Below are 16,655 nucleotides of genomic sequence, written 5' to 3'. Positions count from 1 at the left end.
CCAAAAATCTCTCAATCCAGTCACAAATTTCACTTGATACACAATATAATCATACATTTCACAATAAGTGTAGGTATGGTACTGAGTCAAATGTTTTTCGGAAATCAAGAAGCACTGCATCTACCTAGCTGCCTTGATCCAAAGCTTTTAGTATGTCATGTGAAAAAAGTGCAAGCTGGGTTCCACTTGATCATTGTTTTTGAAATCCATGTTCGTTGGCATTGAGGAGGTCATTCTGTTCATGATACCTCATTATGTTTGAGCCCAGAGCATGTTCTAAGATTCTACAACAAATTGATGTCAGGGATATTGGATGGTAGTTTTGTGGCTCACTTCTACTACCCTTCTTGTAGATGGGTGTGACCAGCACCTTTTTTTAAGAACTGGGCACAGTTTTTTGTTTGAGAGACCTGACAGGGATTCCACCGAGTCCCAGAGCTTTGTTCAGTTTCAATGATTTCAGCTGTTTCTCAACACCACTGACACTAGTACTTATTTCAGTTATATTTTCACTGGTACAAGCATTAAATTGGGGCAGTTCACCTGGGTTTTCCTTCGTAAAGGAACATTTGAAAATGGAGTTAAGCGTTTCAGCTTCAGCCTTTGCTTTACTACCCTCAGTTTCAGTTCCTATCTCTTTCACTATGGTCTGGACACTAACTTTGGTGCCACTAGCAGCCTTTACATATGATCAGAATTTCTTTGGATTTTGTTAAATGTCATTTGACAACGTTCTGCTACAGTAGTTATTAAAGGCATTACACGTTGCTCTCTTGACAGCCAAATGCATTTCATACAGTGTCTCTCTATCTCTAGCTCTATGCTTTGTTTTACACCTATAATGCAGTAATATCTGTTTCCTTAGAAGTTTCTTTACAGTGACTGTATACCATGGAGGTTTCCTCCCATTATTAACTGTTCTGTTGGGTACATATCTATCTGGTGCGTGTTCAACCATCCTTTTATTCTTGAACAAGAGTTCCTCTTCATGATCCTGACCTGTACTGAAAATTTCAAGTTCCTTATTGAGATATGATACTACTGATTTTTATCTAGTTTACAGAACATAAACAGGGTGGTCCATCTGAAGTTTCAGATGAGATTATCTTGAAAACTATACATCGGGTAAAAGTAGTGGGTAAGACAAGTTCATAAGTGCAAAGGGGGACATCAAATGATACTACACCTGACCTCCAGCCCCCTCCTCCTTGGGTGGGGCGGGGGGCATCTTTTAAATCTTTTTTTTTTTTTATTGCAGATTCGGATTCTCCATGAAAAAGTAATCAAGTTTTGTCTTAAGCATTTTTTTAAACCATTGACAGATGGTGCTGAAATCAAGAAAAAAGTTAAATTGGTGAAGAACTCTGATTTATTTAGAATTATCCAAGAAAGATACATCAAATCGATAAAAAAATGTGCACCAATTCTTTCTTTATGCCAAATTAAGCTATTTTTGTACAAAATGTACTGTATTCTACTTTTAGTGTTACCCAGGAACGACGACATGGACGTAATAGAACGATGTTCCCATGGGGTGCTTCATTAGTGAAAGTCCCCTTGCCTCTCACGTGTTGGGGTGCTTCATTAGTGTGAGTCCCCTTGCCTCTCACAATTTCGGGTGCTTAAATAATGAAATTAGCCATGAAGAAATTGTTCAAAATTATCCCCATTTGCTTCAATGCATAAAGTCAATCATCTGTGAAAATTGTCCACAGTTTTGAGCAGCACATCCCGTGGTATGGCTGGTATGGCTGCACATGCTCTCCCTCAAGAAAAAATCAGGAGATGTTAGGTCTGATGAACGTGGAGGCCACTGAATTGGTCCGCTGCGTCCTATCCGCTGATCAGGGTACCATAAATTTAAAGCATTCTGCACATTTTTAGCATAATGGGGAGCTGCTCTGTCCTGTTGGAAGCATATTCGTTGCCTAGTTTCTAAATCAATATCTTCCATTAGCTCCAACAAATCATCACGGAGAAGTTGTAAATAAGATTCCCCAGTAACATTTTGGTCAAAAAAATACTGTCCTATCAATTAACCATTTGAAATTCCACAACAGACCATTAACGATCATTTGTGTTGATTGTCAACGGGTCTGTGCCAGTGTGGATTGACAGGGGACCAATAATGACAATCATGAAAATTTAATTCGCCATTGTTTTTGAATGTGGCTTTATCGGTGAACATAATGTATCTAAAAAAATCATTGTCGCCTCTTATCATTTCCAAGGCCCATTGGCAGAAATGCATGTGTATTTGCCTATCTTTCGGGGTTAGTGCCTGTGTCAGTGTGATATGATATGCATGATATTTATGCACTTTCAAAATCCTCAAAACTGTTGATTTCGGTATTCCAGTTTGTCTCTGAATTGCATGACTACTAATTTCGGGATCCAGTTGAACACAATTGCGCAGCTGCAGTGTAACTGTTATGGTGTTGTTGTGGTCTTCAGTCCTGAGACTGGTTTGATGCAGCTCTCCATGCTACTCTATCCTGTGCAAGTTTCTTCATCTCCCAGTACCTACTGCAACCTACATCATTCTGAATCTGCTTAGTGTATTGATCTCTTGGTCTCCCTCTACGATTTTTACCCTCCACGCTGCCCTCCAATGCTAAATTTGTGATCCCTCGATGCCTCAGAACATGTCCTACCAACCGATCCCTTCTTCTAGTCAAGTTGTGCCACAAACTTCTCTCCTCCCCAATCCTATTCAATACCTCCTCATTAGTTACGTGATCTACCCACCTTATCTTCAGCATTCTTCTGTAGCACCACATTTCGAAAGCTTCTATTCTCTTCTTGTCCAAACTAGTTATCGTCCATGTCTCACTTCCATACATGGCTACACTCCATACAAATACTTTCAGAAACGACTTCCTGACACCTAAATCTATACTCGATGTTAACAAATTTCTCTTCTTGAGAAACGCTTTCCTTGCCATTGCCAGTCTACATTTTATATCCTCTCTACTTCGACCATCATCGGTTATTTTACTCCCTAAATAGCAAAACTCCTTTACTACTTTAAGTGTCTCATTACCTAATCTAATTCCCTCAGCATCACCCGACTTAATTTGACTACATTCCATTATCCTCGTTTTGCTTTTGTTGATGTTCATCTTATATCCTCCTTTCAAGACACTGTCCATTCCGTTCAACTGCTCTTCCAAGTCCTTTGCTGTCTCTGACAGAATTACAATGTCATCGGCGAACCTCAAAGTTTTTACTTCTTCTCCATGAATTTTAATACCTACTCCGAATTTTTCTTTTGTTTCCTTTACTGCATGCTCAATATACAGATTGAATAACATCGGGGAGAGGCTACAACCCTGTCTCACTCCTTTCCCAACCACTGCTTCCCTTTCATGCCCCTCGACTCTTATAACTGCCATCTGGTTTCTGTACAAATTGTAAATAGCCTTTCGCTCCCTGTATTTTACCCCTGCCACCTTCAGAATTTGAAAGAGAGTATTCCAGTCAACATTGTCAAAAGCTTTCTCTAAGTCTACAAATGCTAGAAACGTAGGTTTGCCTTTTCTTAATCTTTCTTCCAAGATAAGTCGTAAGGTCAGTATTGCCTCACGTGTTCCAACATTTCTACGGAATCCAAACTGATCTTCCCCGAGGTCGGCTTCTACCAGTTTTTCCATTCGTCTGTAAAGAATTCGCGTTAGTATTTTGCAGCTGTGACTTATTAAACTGATAGTTCGGTAACTTTCACATCTGTCAACACCTGCTTTCTTTGGGATTGGAATTATTATATTCTTCTTGAAGTCTGAGGGTATTTCGCCTGTCTCATACATCGTGCTCACCAGATGGCAGAGTTTTGTCATGACTGGCTCTCCTGAGGCCATCAGTAGTTCTAATGGAATGTTGTCTACTCCCGGGGCCTTGTTTTGACTCAGGTCTTTCAGTGCTCTGTCAAACTCTTCACGCAGTATCTTATCTCCCATTTCATCTTCATCTACATCCTCTTCCATTTCCATAATATTGTCCTCAAGTACATCGCCCTTGTATAAACCCTCTATATACTCCTTCCACCTTTCTGCTTTCCCTTCTTTGCTTAGAACTGGGTTGCCATCTGAGCTCTTGATATTCATACAAGTGGTTCTCTTCTCTCCAAAGGTCTCTTTAATTTTCCTGTAGGCAGTATCTATCTTACCCCTAGTGAGACAAGCCTCTACATCCTTACATTTGTCCTCTAGCCATCCCTGCTTAGCCATTTTGCACTTCCTGTCGATTTCATTTTTGAGACGTTTATATTCCTTTTTGCCTGCTTCATTTACTGCATTTTTATATTTTCTCCTTTCATCAATTAAATTCAATATTTCTTCTGTTACCCAAGGATTTCTATTAGCCCGCGTCTTTTTACCTACTTGATCGTCTGCTGCCTTCACCACTTCATCCCTCAGAGCTACCCATTCTTCTTCTACTGTATTTCTTTCCCCCATTCCTGTCAATTGTTCCCTAATGCTCTCCCTGAAACTCTCTACAACCTCTGGTTCTTTCAGTTTATCCAGGTCCCATCTCCTTAAATTCCCACCTTTTTGCAGTTTCTTCAGTTTCAATCTGCAGTTCATAACCAATAGATTGTGGTCAGAATCTACATCTGCCCCAGGAAATGTCTTACAATTCAATACCTGGTTCCTAAATCTCTGTCTTACCATTATATAATCTATCTGAAACCTGTCAGTATCTCCAGGCTTCTTCCATGTATACAGCCTCCTTTCATGATTCTTGAACCAAGTGTTAGCTATGATTAAGTTATGCTCTGTGCAAAATTCTACAAGGCGGCTTCCTCTTTCATTCCTTCCCCCCAACCCATATTCACCTACTATGTTTCCTTCTCTCCCTTTTCCTACTGACGAATTCCAGTCACGCATCACTATTAAATTTTCGTCTCCCTTCACTACCTGAATAATTTCTTTTATCTCGTCATACATTTCATCCATTTCTTCATCATCTGCAGAGCTAGTTGGCATATAAACTTGTACTACTGTAGTAGGCATGGGCTTTGTGTCTATCTTGGCCACAATAATGCGTTCACTATGCTGTTTGTAGTAGCTAACCCGCACTCCTATTTTTTTATTCATTATTAAACCTACTCCTGCATTACCCCTATTTGATTTTGTATTTATAACCCTGTAATCACCTGACCAAAAGTCTTGTTCCTCCTGCCACCGAACTTCACTAATTCCCACTATATCTAACTTTAACCTATCCATCTCCCTTTTTAAATTTTCTAACCTACCTGCCCGATTAAGTGATCTGACATTCCACGCTCCGATCCGTAGAACGCCAGTTTTCTTTCTCCTGATAACGACGTCCTCTTGAGTAGTCCCCGCCCGGAGATCCGAATGGGGGACTATTTTACCTCCGGAATATTTTACCCAAGAGGACGCCATCATCATTTAATCATACAGTAGAGCTGCATGTCCTCGGGAAAAATTACGGCTGTAGTTTCCCCTTGCTTTCAGCCGTTCGCAGTACCAGCACAGCAAGGCCGTTTTGGTTAATGTTACAAGGCCAGATCAGTCAATCATCCAGACTGTTGCCCCTGCAACTACTGAAAAGGCTGCTGCCCCTCTTCAGGAACCACATGTTTGTCTGGCCTCTCAACAGATACGCCTCCGTTGTGGTTGCACCTACGGTACGGCCATCTGTATCGCTGAGGCACGCAAGCCTCCCCACCAACGGCAAGGTCCATGGTTCATGGGGGGACTGTTATGGTATTCACCTAAAATTAACATCATATCAACAGTCTCTCTAGGAGGGTAGTGAGCCATGTTTCACTATAGAATAATTTTACTTTCATCAGTTGATGTTTCAGTTCACAATCTGAAAGTGTAGTGACATCTGATCACATTGCACTGACCTTTATACTGAGCCATAGTTCACAGTTTGGCCACGGTAGTGCCACAGTCAGGTGAGTAATGCAATTGTGAAGAGTTCCTTGATGAGATTTTAATACCATTCCGCCTCCCTCCATCAAAAACTGTGGCGGGTAGGATACATTTTACAGCACATCCCGTGATATGGCTGTACACACTCTTCGAATGCGTTGCTCCAAATTGTTTCGGGTTGTGGCTGTCGTTCATAAACAATATTTTTTAAATGATCTCACAAGAAAAAAATCAGGTCTACTGAATGTGGAGGCCACTGAATTGGTCCGCTGCGTCCTATCCACCGACCAGGGTACCATAAATTTAAAACATTCCACACATTTTTAGCATAATTGGGAGCTGCTCTGTCCTGTTGGAACCACATTCGTTGCCTAGTTTCTAAATCAACATGTTCCATCAGCTCCAACAAATCATCGCAGAGAAGTTGTACTTAAGATTCCCCAGTAACATTTCAGTCAAAAAAATACTGTTCTACCAAGTAACCATTTAAAATTCCACGCCAGACCATTAACGGCCATTTGGGTTGATTGTCAATATAGCGTAATTTGGTGTAATGAAAGAATTGGTGCACATTTTGTATTGATTTGATGCACCCTTCTCGGATCATTCTAAATAAATTGGAGTTCTTCCCTAATTTTAATGTTTCTCGATTTTAGTGCCATCTGTTAATGGTTTAAAAAAATGTTTCAGACAAAATTTGATTACTTTTTTATGGAGAATCCAAATCTGCAATAAAAAATGGGGGTTTCCATTTCAGATTTAAAAGTTGACCCCCATCCCACCCAAGGGGGCGGGGGCTGAGGGTCACGTGTAGTATCATTTGATGTCTCCCTTAGAGCTTACGACCTTGTCTCACCCACTACTTTTACCCGATGTATAGTTTTCGAGATAATCTCATCCAAAACTTCAGATGGACTACCCTGTATATCATTTTGCTTGTTTTAGTTGTCCTTTGTACTTAATTAATCATTGTTGCCACGTCTGCCCCCAGTAGCTGAGTGGTCAGCATGACAGAATGTCAATCCTGAGGGCCCGGGTTCGATTCCTGGCTGGGTCGGAGATTTTCTCCGCTCAGGGACTGGATGTTGTGTTGTCCTAATCATCATAATTTCATCCCCATCAATGCGCATCATGGTCACTGATAGCAGTTTCGATGTGAATGTCCTCAAAGACGTCGGGTCTTTTGTTGCCATTAGATCCAATATATTTCCACCATGAGTGTGGTTCCTTACTGTCTGTTCTAGGTAGTTTTCAGAGAAGGAATTTGGTAATGGTTCACATGATGTCTTATCATGCCCACCACAACAAAACTGTAATTTTACCAATTAATTGTTGGATGATTTAAGTCTTCACCAGTGATTACAGTATGATTGGGGAATTTACATACAAATGAGCTGAGGTTTTCTCTAAAGATTATGGTTACATCAGGAGGTGAGTCTGGTGGGTGATGGAGGGTTCCAATTATCATTATATGCTCATCCCTAGTACTGAGTCTTGCCCAGACAATCTCGCATGCAATTTCAGTTTCTATCTTGATAGATTTTAGTTTCTTGTCTTCTGTGAGAAATGTGCCACCTCCATTTCCCATTTGCCTGTCCTTTCAATCTGCACTTAAATTTTCCCCAAAAATCTCACTACTGTCAATTTAGGATTTCAATCAACTTTCTGTACCTAGCATTATGTGAGCTTCACTGCTTTTCACAAGTGCTTCAAACTCTGGCACTTTGTTGTGAATGCTTCGGCAGTTTACCATTAGGATTTTAATACTCTCACCTGTGGGGGGCAATTCTTTCGATCTTACACTGACACTTCTGGGCATCTGTACTGGATGGAGAGTCACCTAATCTAAAAAAAAGCCTTGTGTACACCCCACACACAGTCAGCTACTTGAGTAGCAGCCTCTGATGTGTATTGTACAGCTGACCTATTTAGGAGGAACTACATTTCTCAACCCTATGGCACAAGTCCAGGAAGTTGCAGCCTGGCTTGTCAGAGAAGTCTCTGATTCAGTCCTTCCACTTGACTCAAAACAAAAGGACCACAATCAGTTCTGGGGACAATGCTGCAAATTGTGAGCTTCATTGAAACTCCACGTACAAGACTGGTCTTCTCAGCCTTCTCTGCCAGTCGCTGGAATGACCCAAGAAAGACCTCAGAGACCAGACGACAGGTATAGTTTGTCCTACTGTGCGCCACAATCTGCAGTTGGTTGCATCCTGTTACCTCAGTGGCTGCCAAAATTGCCTCTTCAAAATGTTGAATGAGGCCCCAAGACATACACACTGAGTGCACCTAATGTTCTTTCCTGTCCCTTGCTGCCATTTTCCTAAGGAGTACCATCATTCACCATAAGTTTGAACCACCAACAGTTGAGAGACCCGTACCCTTTCTGTTTGCCTCCTTCTGACATTGGACAAAACAGGTTTCCCCAAAACTGGTGAAGTATTCCCACTGTCACAATTTCAGTTTCAGTGAAAGGCAGCACCTCAAACACGGGTCCTCCCTGGTCCCCATCCACCCTGTACAGAACACCTAGATCTACCATTGACATGCTGCTCGCAGTCAAGTGGACAGGTAATGACGGAGCCTGTACTATCTGCAGAGGAGACAAGATCCGCAGGAGAGGATAGTACTGTAACCATAAGCTCCGGAATTGCTTTCCAGGAAGCACCAGCATTTTTATAACAGGAATAGGGATCTTGGCTTAACCCTCCATATCACGAAGATGATACTACCCTATTTAACTAAAAACTTTTGAGAGAAATGACACTGCAGATCCATGGTGTGCTTCAGAACGTGGAGTTATTTTCATATTATACATAATACACTCAGGAATGTTGAAAATAGCGCACCAAGATGGGAGCATCGTGTCAAAATCAAATTTATTAGACATAGTGATACAGATGAGAGAGTCACTTGATTCCAAAATCAAGACAAGCAAAGAAGCGTGGTGAATACAAGTAGAGAAATACAACGCAACATCAGTAATGTGTTGGACCACATTTTGCTGCAGTACATGCTGCAGCATGGTCCGGCTTCAACTTGACTGGACAACTGATGTTTTCCTGGGGCAGATTGGCCCACAAATCTTGAACAACCACTTCCATATCATGTACAAAGTGATGCAATAGCATCTGGAATTTCAGCTGGTCCCACATACGCTCTATAGCAGACAAGCCCAGAGAACAGGCTGGCCGTGGAAGACATAGGAAGTTATGAGCAACTCGAGCTGTAAGCAGACGAGCATTATCTTGCTGGATAAGTCCTCCTGGTAGATCATATAGGAATGGTCCCACATGGGGTTGATGAATGTCATCAGCACAATGCTGGCCAGTTAAGGTTCCATGTACCATAATTAGAGGAGACAGGCTATCACAGGCTACGACTCCTCCTCCCCCCCCCCCCCCCCCCCAGACAATTATCCCAACTGTGCGGCATGCGGTGTGGCATGCGACGGTGTGAGTGGATCTGTATTGTTCACTAGGCAGCCTCCACACCAGTGTGCAGTTATCATCTGTCCCCAAAACAAATCTGGATTCATCACTAAATATCACATTTTGCTAACCTGTGGCAGTTCACATCATTCTGGCTTGGCACTACTGTTTGCATCTGCAAGGCTTCTGAAAGTGGTTTGTGGAAAAACTGGCACCTGTAGATCTGCTTGCATCGTGGAGCGAGTCTCTTAGGATCCCTGATTGTGTGCTGTATGTTCCTTCGATCATCTCACCATGTCATCTTCCTGGTTGCTCCGGACCTGGTACATCACAGGTGGGTGCCATCTCGATGTTCACCTCTCTCAACATTATCCTACAGAACACTCTTGAATGATCAATTTGGTGAGCCACATGGTGTGTCGATCAGTCTGTGGCTTTGATGCTGCTGAGTAGGCCCCTCTCAAACTGGCTTAGCTGTAAGAAATGTCTTCTAACATTTCTACCTGGCATTCTGCACCTGCTAATGTCCTTCTAGAGTTGGAGTGTGATCATAATGTGTGACTTGTCCACTATGCACCATTTAAATAGAGTTACCCTGCCCTATTGCAGCACCACTGCAGGGTCTGTGGGCATAAGCATTGGCACCAAACTTGGTTCTTTTGCGTATAGGATCTCATTGTACTTAGTTGCAGAATTTTGCATGTGTACCTGTCTTCCTTTAGGGTGCACCATTTTCAAGGTTCCTGAGTGTATTTAGATGACTGACCCACTCATCTTCTTCATCAGGTGTCGTTAGATTCCAGGCAGCTAATACACATATCAGCAGAACCCGCAGCACCTGTAGAAGCCCACTGGGTTGATTGTCGAAATATTTTACATAATGTGAAAACTTTTCTCATTTGAACAGTTGAAAGTGTACTATTAATCAGTCAAGCTGACATATCATGGAAATAGTGATTTGTAGGCAATCCCTGGGTCACTTGCTACACTTCAGTTATTGTATAAAGCTTGCTAAGGTATGAAGCAAACACTTATATATAAAACTGAGCATCCCATGACTTTACCTGCCTTGTTTGCATTAACTCTTAAAATACTGAATTGGACACCTAAACACAGCTATAGTTACACTGCGCAATTCAACATGCACTTGAAATGGAAACCCAAAATCGTGGTTTGTAAAATGAACGTTTAACAATTAAATCGTGGAATTACTTTCAAAAAATTCTAAATGGCTGTGGTCCTCCATAAAGGAAAGATCATTTGTAAGTGCAATTTCTAATGTGCATTTATCTCAAAACTTACTGTTCCCTCCAAACAGGCAGAAAAGGCCCACAGATTACCAACTTTATATAGCTCCCAATAGCTCAACATGCAGTCTCAAGAAAATAGGCAAGTACTACCAGTGCCTGAATGTTCCATGATGTCCTTTGGATGAAAACAAAGAGGGAAGACCCAAATGCAAACGAACATAGGCCTTACATTGTCAGACCATACATATCTAGTTCAGTTTTGCAGATCTAATGCTTCTGGCACACTGGCAATCGAATATGAAGTCTGCCTGAGGGGACTGCCCTGCCCTGTAATGAAGCAAACCATTCATCACAGAATCCCCACTGTGGCATAAGGTAGGAAGAAAGAGAATGTTTACTGATAAAATGGCTCCGATATTCCAGTGAAATATCAATGGGTTAAGGACCCACACAGGGAACTGAAACTTTTAGCATAGGGAAGACCATGGTAATTGTGTCTATAAGAAACACATTTTGAGGGTTCTGGCATCCCACTTTCATCATAGAAAGAACATCTTCAGTCAGTCTCAGTTGGGAGAGAACTAAAGATGGAGTGCCCATCTTTGTAAATGGTTCATACCACTTTTCTCTCCCGTCCCCCTCTCCCTTCCACACTGCCAACGTCAAACATACAAGATGCTGCTGCAGCATATATGTGCATCATAGAGTATGTTGTCTCTATAGGCCCACCCCTCCCCAGAAGATTAGGAACCTGTTACCAACCCTCACTACATGGTGCACATACTCATTCCACATATCTAGGAGATTTAGAGAGTTGTGGGCACAGTGTGTTATAGGGCTCCTCTTCTATGTACATCTAGTGTAAAGCTTCTTCGTGACTGATGATCTCTCTCTTCAATACTGCTACACTGTAATTCTTCATTACCAATCTTTGGATGTACTCTCCTGCCTTTGCATGTGCTGCTGAGTCGGAAGTGCGTAACAATCTGCTCTCCTCCAATCATTTACCACTCTTGCCCAGGATACTGTGCAGCAACTTGCGATAGTTGAACACCATGGCAGTGTCCAGGTGTGGGTACATCAAATTGAAAACATAATTCACCATGCTGCTGAAACCTGGGGAGAACTGTACATTCAGACATAATTATTGTAGTGGTTACCTCACTGGCTGTGTAGGGAAAGATCTTGGGGTGAATGGTTAATTACCACTACGAACATTGACAAGTGCTACCTTGCTACCTAAGGCAAACTGGTAGTTTTGCAAAACTTTAAATGTCAACCGCATACAGGGAACCCAGCAGATCTTTTGAGCAGCAAGGGCCAGGTGCTAAGAAATTATTAACTAGAGTGCAGAGTTCGTGACAACACCTCCAGGCCGGTGTAATTGATTCCACCATCAGTACAATTTGTATGAAGGCCATAGGAGGTGGTAGAGGTGAGGCTCCCATCTACTGCTGTAATGTGCAATGGAAGGTTCCAGAGCATCCAGAGACACATAGTCCAGACTGTGGTGGAACATTTTGCCGGAGTAATCACCGTCGCCAATCAGGAAGCAACTTTCCATCGCTTCTGATTTGACTCTTGGGGCGATTGGGTAGTATAGAAATGCTGCCATTTTGGAACAGGATTGTCTGCAATATGTGCCATATCACCTAGTCACAGTGGGGTCTATTATACTGTGCTATAACATGTCATAGGGAGAAATAAAGAAATCTTCCTTATACTTTTTAATTTTCTGTGAGTGACAGGACCTTGATTCATGGAGAGATTCCCCCCCCCCCGCCACTCCCCCTGAAACCTGGGGAGAACTGTACATTCAGACGTAAGTATTGTAGTGGTTACCTCACTGGCTGTGTAGGGAAAGATCTTGGAGTGAATGGTTAATTACCACTTTGTCTGGATCTTAGAATCCAGATTTCTTCTTTGTCACTTTCAGAAGATATTGGTCCACCATTGATAATCTGTCCCTGCTGCAGGCAACTATACAACAGGCTTTCCTGTGCAAACAACACGTAGTAGATGTTTCTAATTTTTTTTTTCATTTTTTAAATCTTGAGCTGGCATACTTTGGTAACTCCATAAATGTGACATCCAAGGACATCCAGGTTTTCTCTTGTCTTTCCTTTCCCCATGTTATTTTAGCTATTGAGTCAGCAGGGCTTTGTCAGATCATGTGGATCAAGAGAATGGTGTCTCCCAAGGTAATACGACAGTGATTTCAATTGCTAGTAAATGTATTCCACGTCAGTAGTAATGCTGGAGGACTGTGTAAATAAAACAAGTTTTAAATTTCGTGTTTGTTTCATCCATTAATATTTTGTTTTTAATTTGATTGAATTGATAATGAGGGGCATCGTTTTAAATTACTGGTGAGGTTTTGTGGTGCCGTCTTTAATGGCCTCTCTAATGATCTCATCATTGTCAGTGCTTTAAACCCTAATATTTCTTCATGGTAAAGGCAGTTGAACAATATGTTCTGTAATTAGTGAAAAATTGCTTGCACAAATCATTCATGCATTACAGCCAAATCTGCTGATAAATTTTTATAATTTTACTGTGTTACTGTCGACAGAGATTCTAATATGTTCCTGAAAATATGTATAAGACTGTTCTTATTCAGTATACTTGAAACTTAATCTTCTTTTAAAATACAACAAAAGGTATTGATTAATATCCCCATGTAGAGATGATATTCCATCAGAATTGTTGAGATCCTTGGGAGACCCAACCGTGAAAAAACTATTCCACATGGTGCGCAAGATACATGGGACAGATGAAACACTCTCAGACTTCAAGAAGAAAGTAATAATTCCAATTTTGTAGAAGGCATGTGCTAAAAGGTGTGAATACTACCAAATCATCAGTTTAATATGACATTATTCCTAAAAGCTTCCACAAAATGTTTATTGAAGAATGGAAAAGCTGATAGAAACCAACTTTGGGGAAGATCAGTTTGAGTTCTGGAGAAATCACATGCAAAGAAATACTTACCCCATGGCTTACCTTAGAAGATAGGTTAAACAAAGGTAAACCAAGATTTGTAGATTATAGAGAGCTTTTGAAAATGTTGCTGAATATGTCTTCGAAATATTGAAGGTAGCAGGGATAAAATATAGAGTATGAGAGTTATCTAAAACCTGTGCAGGAACCAGACTACAGCTGTAAGAGACAAATGACATGAAATGGAAGTCGTAGTTGAAAAGGGAGTGAGATGGAGTTATAGTTGTAGCTTCTCAGAAAATATTTACATTTGATACCGTTGAGATCCCTCATGAAACATGGGTCTTACTGTGGTGTGGTGCCTTGCATACCTCAGTGATACAGATAGCCATACCGTAGGTACTACAACAACAGAGGAGTATCTGTTGAGAGGCCACACAAAAATGTGGTTCCTGAAGAGGGGCAGCAGCCTTTTCAGTAGTTGCAGGGGCAACAGTCTGGATGATTGACTGATCTGACTCGTAATATCCACCAACATGATCTTGCTATGCTGGTACTATAACCAGTTAAAAACAAGGTGAAGCTACAGCCGTTATTTCTCCTGAGAGCATGCAGCCCTACTATGTGCTCAAAGTAGCATGGAGAGCTGCATAAAACCTGTCTCTGGACTGAAGACTGCAACAATAACAACACCACGTGATCTAACTATGTATGCTTGGTACACCAGACATGCTGTGTGGGTAATTTAAATCTGAGCCATCAAATATGTTGTACATTGAGCGAGCTGTGAGGGAAACAAAGGAGAAGTTTGGAGTGGGGATTACACAGAACTGGAGAGACTTACACATGATAGACGAGTGTGGATTACTGCATAAAGCCAAATTATTGGTTTGTTGATGACCTTGTAACTCTGTCAGACGCAGCAATGGACATGGAAGAGTGGTTGAACACAATGGATAGCCTCTTGAAAAGAGATTAAAACATGAACATCAACAAAAATAAAATGAGGGCAATCAAATGTAGTCAAATAAAAACAGGTTATACTAAGGGCATTAGATTAAGGAATGAGACACTAAAAGTTTTAATACCAAAACAATGAAAATTTCCAAAGTGGAATAATATAAAATTCAGAGTGACAGTATCAAGGAAAGCATTTCTAAAAAGAAACATGTGCTAGCATCAAATATAAAGTGTTGGAAATGCTCATCCAAGAAATTTTATTTGTAGTGTAGCCTTGTGTGGAAGTAAAAGATAGGCAATAAAGAGAACAGAAAAGAAGAGAATAGAAGCTTTTGAAATGTGGTTCTTCATAAAAATGTTGAATATTACAAGAGTAGATTGAGTAACTTATGAGGAAGTAGTACTAAAAAAGAAAATTTAAGGGACTACCTGACTAAAGAAAGGACCAATTAAAAGATTCATCCTGAGGCATCAAGGAATCATTTTATAATGTAGGGAAGTGTGTGTGTGTGTGGGGGGGGGGGGGGCAGTTGTGGAGGGAGACCAAGGCTCCAGTACAGTAAGCGGTTTTAAATGCATGCTGGTTGTAGTAGTTATGCAGAGCTGGAGAGGCTTACACAGGATAGACAAGTGTGAGAACTGCATAAAGCCGATCTTCATACTAAAAACCACAGTAACATAAAGGGTGAACCCGAACACAGACAGAACTTTGGAGATTGTTCAGGAACATGTTTGAATATTTTGATATAAGGAATATGAGGGTATTAATGCAGAGTAATGATATAATTATTAATTCAGTTTGGGATTCCAATTAGTTTTCCTTCTGTATGTTGTGAAAAAGACTATGATTTGTTATCACCAAAAAGTACAACTCAAAAAAACAGACTAAAGAAACTACTCTCAAATGCAATACTACTGTGATGTGATTGCCATTGTCACCGGAATAGTTTAGCGTAATGTCTTAGTGCCAATCTTCTGCTGCATTCAGTGAACCTGTTCACAAGATACCCATTAGCTAACTCTTCAGGTTGGGAAGGGAGTGAGCCAGGGTTGTAGCCTATCCCCGATGTTATTCAATCTGTATATTGAGCAAGCAATAAATGAAACAAAAGAAAAGTTCAGAGTAGGTATTAAAATCCATGGAGAAGAAATAAAAACTTTGAGGTTCGCCGATGACATTGTAATTCTGTCAGAGATGGCAAAGGACTTGGAAGAGCAGTTGAACGGAATGGACAGTGTCTTGAAAGGAGGGTATAAGATGAACATCAACAAAAGCAAAACTAGGATAATGGAATGTAGTCGAATTAAGTCGGGTGATGCTGAGGGAATTAGATTAGGAAATGAGATACTTAAAGTAGTAAAGGAGTTTTGCTATTTGGGAAGCAAAATAACTGATGATGGTCGAAGTAGAGAGGATATAAAATGTAGACTGGCAATGGGAAGGAAAGTGTTTCTGAAGAAGAGAAAATTTGTTGACATTGAGTGTAGATTTAAGTGTCATTAAGTCGTTTCTGAAAGTATTTGTATGGAGTGTAGCCATGTATGGAAGTGAAACATAGACGATAAATAGTTTAGACAAGAAGAGAATAGAAACTTTCGAAATGTGGTGCTACAGAAGAATGCTGAAGATTAGATGGGTAGATCACATAACTAATGAGGAGGTATTGAATAGAATCAGGGAGAAGAGGAGCTTGTGGCACAACTTGACCAGAAGAAGGGATCGGTTGGTAGGACATGTTCTGAGACATCGAGGGATCACCAATTTAGTATTGGAGGGCAGCGTGGAGGGTAAAAATCGTAGAGGGAGACCAAGAGATGAATACACTAAGCAGGTTCAGAAGGATGTAGGCTGCAGTGAGTACTATGAGATGAAGAAGCTTGTGCAGGATAGAGTAGCATGGAGAGCTGCATCAAACCAGTCTCAGGACTGAAGACCACAACAACAACAACAACAACAACAACTCCTCAGCAGTAAAAGTATTCATACTGCTTTTATCTCTGATAGTGTGCCACTAACACTGTCAGAAAAAGAAAACTGCGACAGAACCAACCAGTACTGACTGCTAGTTTGAGGGTGAAGAAAAAGTGGACATCACTATTGGCAACAGTAAGTACCATGATTAAATGGTAGAAGTTTATTTTCAAACAAGACACGTGCAGCATAC

The 16,655-nt window shown here is 41.0% G+C and overlaps 1 protein-coding gene across 1 annotated transcript in view; it reads left to right on the top strand.

The window, feature by feature from the left end:
• The window catches only part of LOC126162838 (brefeldin A-inhibited guanine nucleotide-exchange protein 3), a 294,784-nt gene that overhangs the window by 195,826 nt on the left and 82,303 nt on the right, over window positions 1-16,655 (top strand). The window lies entirely within an intron of this gene.

Source organism: Schistocerca cancellata, chromosome 2 (genome assembly GCF_023864275.1).
Source record: "Schistocerca cancellata isolate TAMUIC-IGC-003103 chromosome 2, iqSchCanc2.1, whole genome shotgun sequence".
NCBI lineage: Eukaryota > Metazoa > Arthropoda > Insecta > Orthoptera > Acrididae > Schistocerca > Schistocerca cancellata.
Note: the sequence above shows the minus strand (reverse complement) of the source record. Positions and strands in the feature narration are given on the sequence as shown.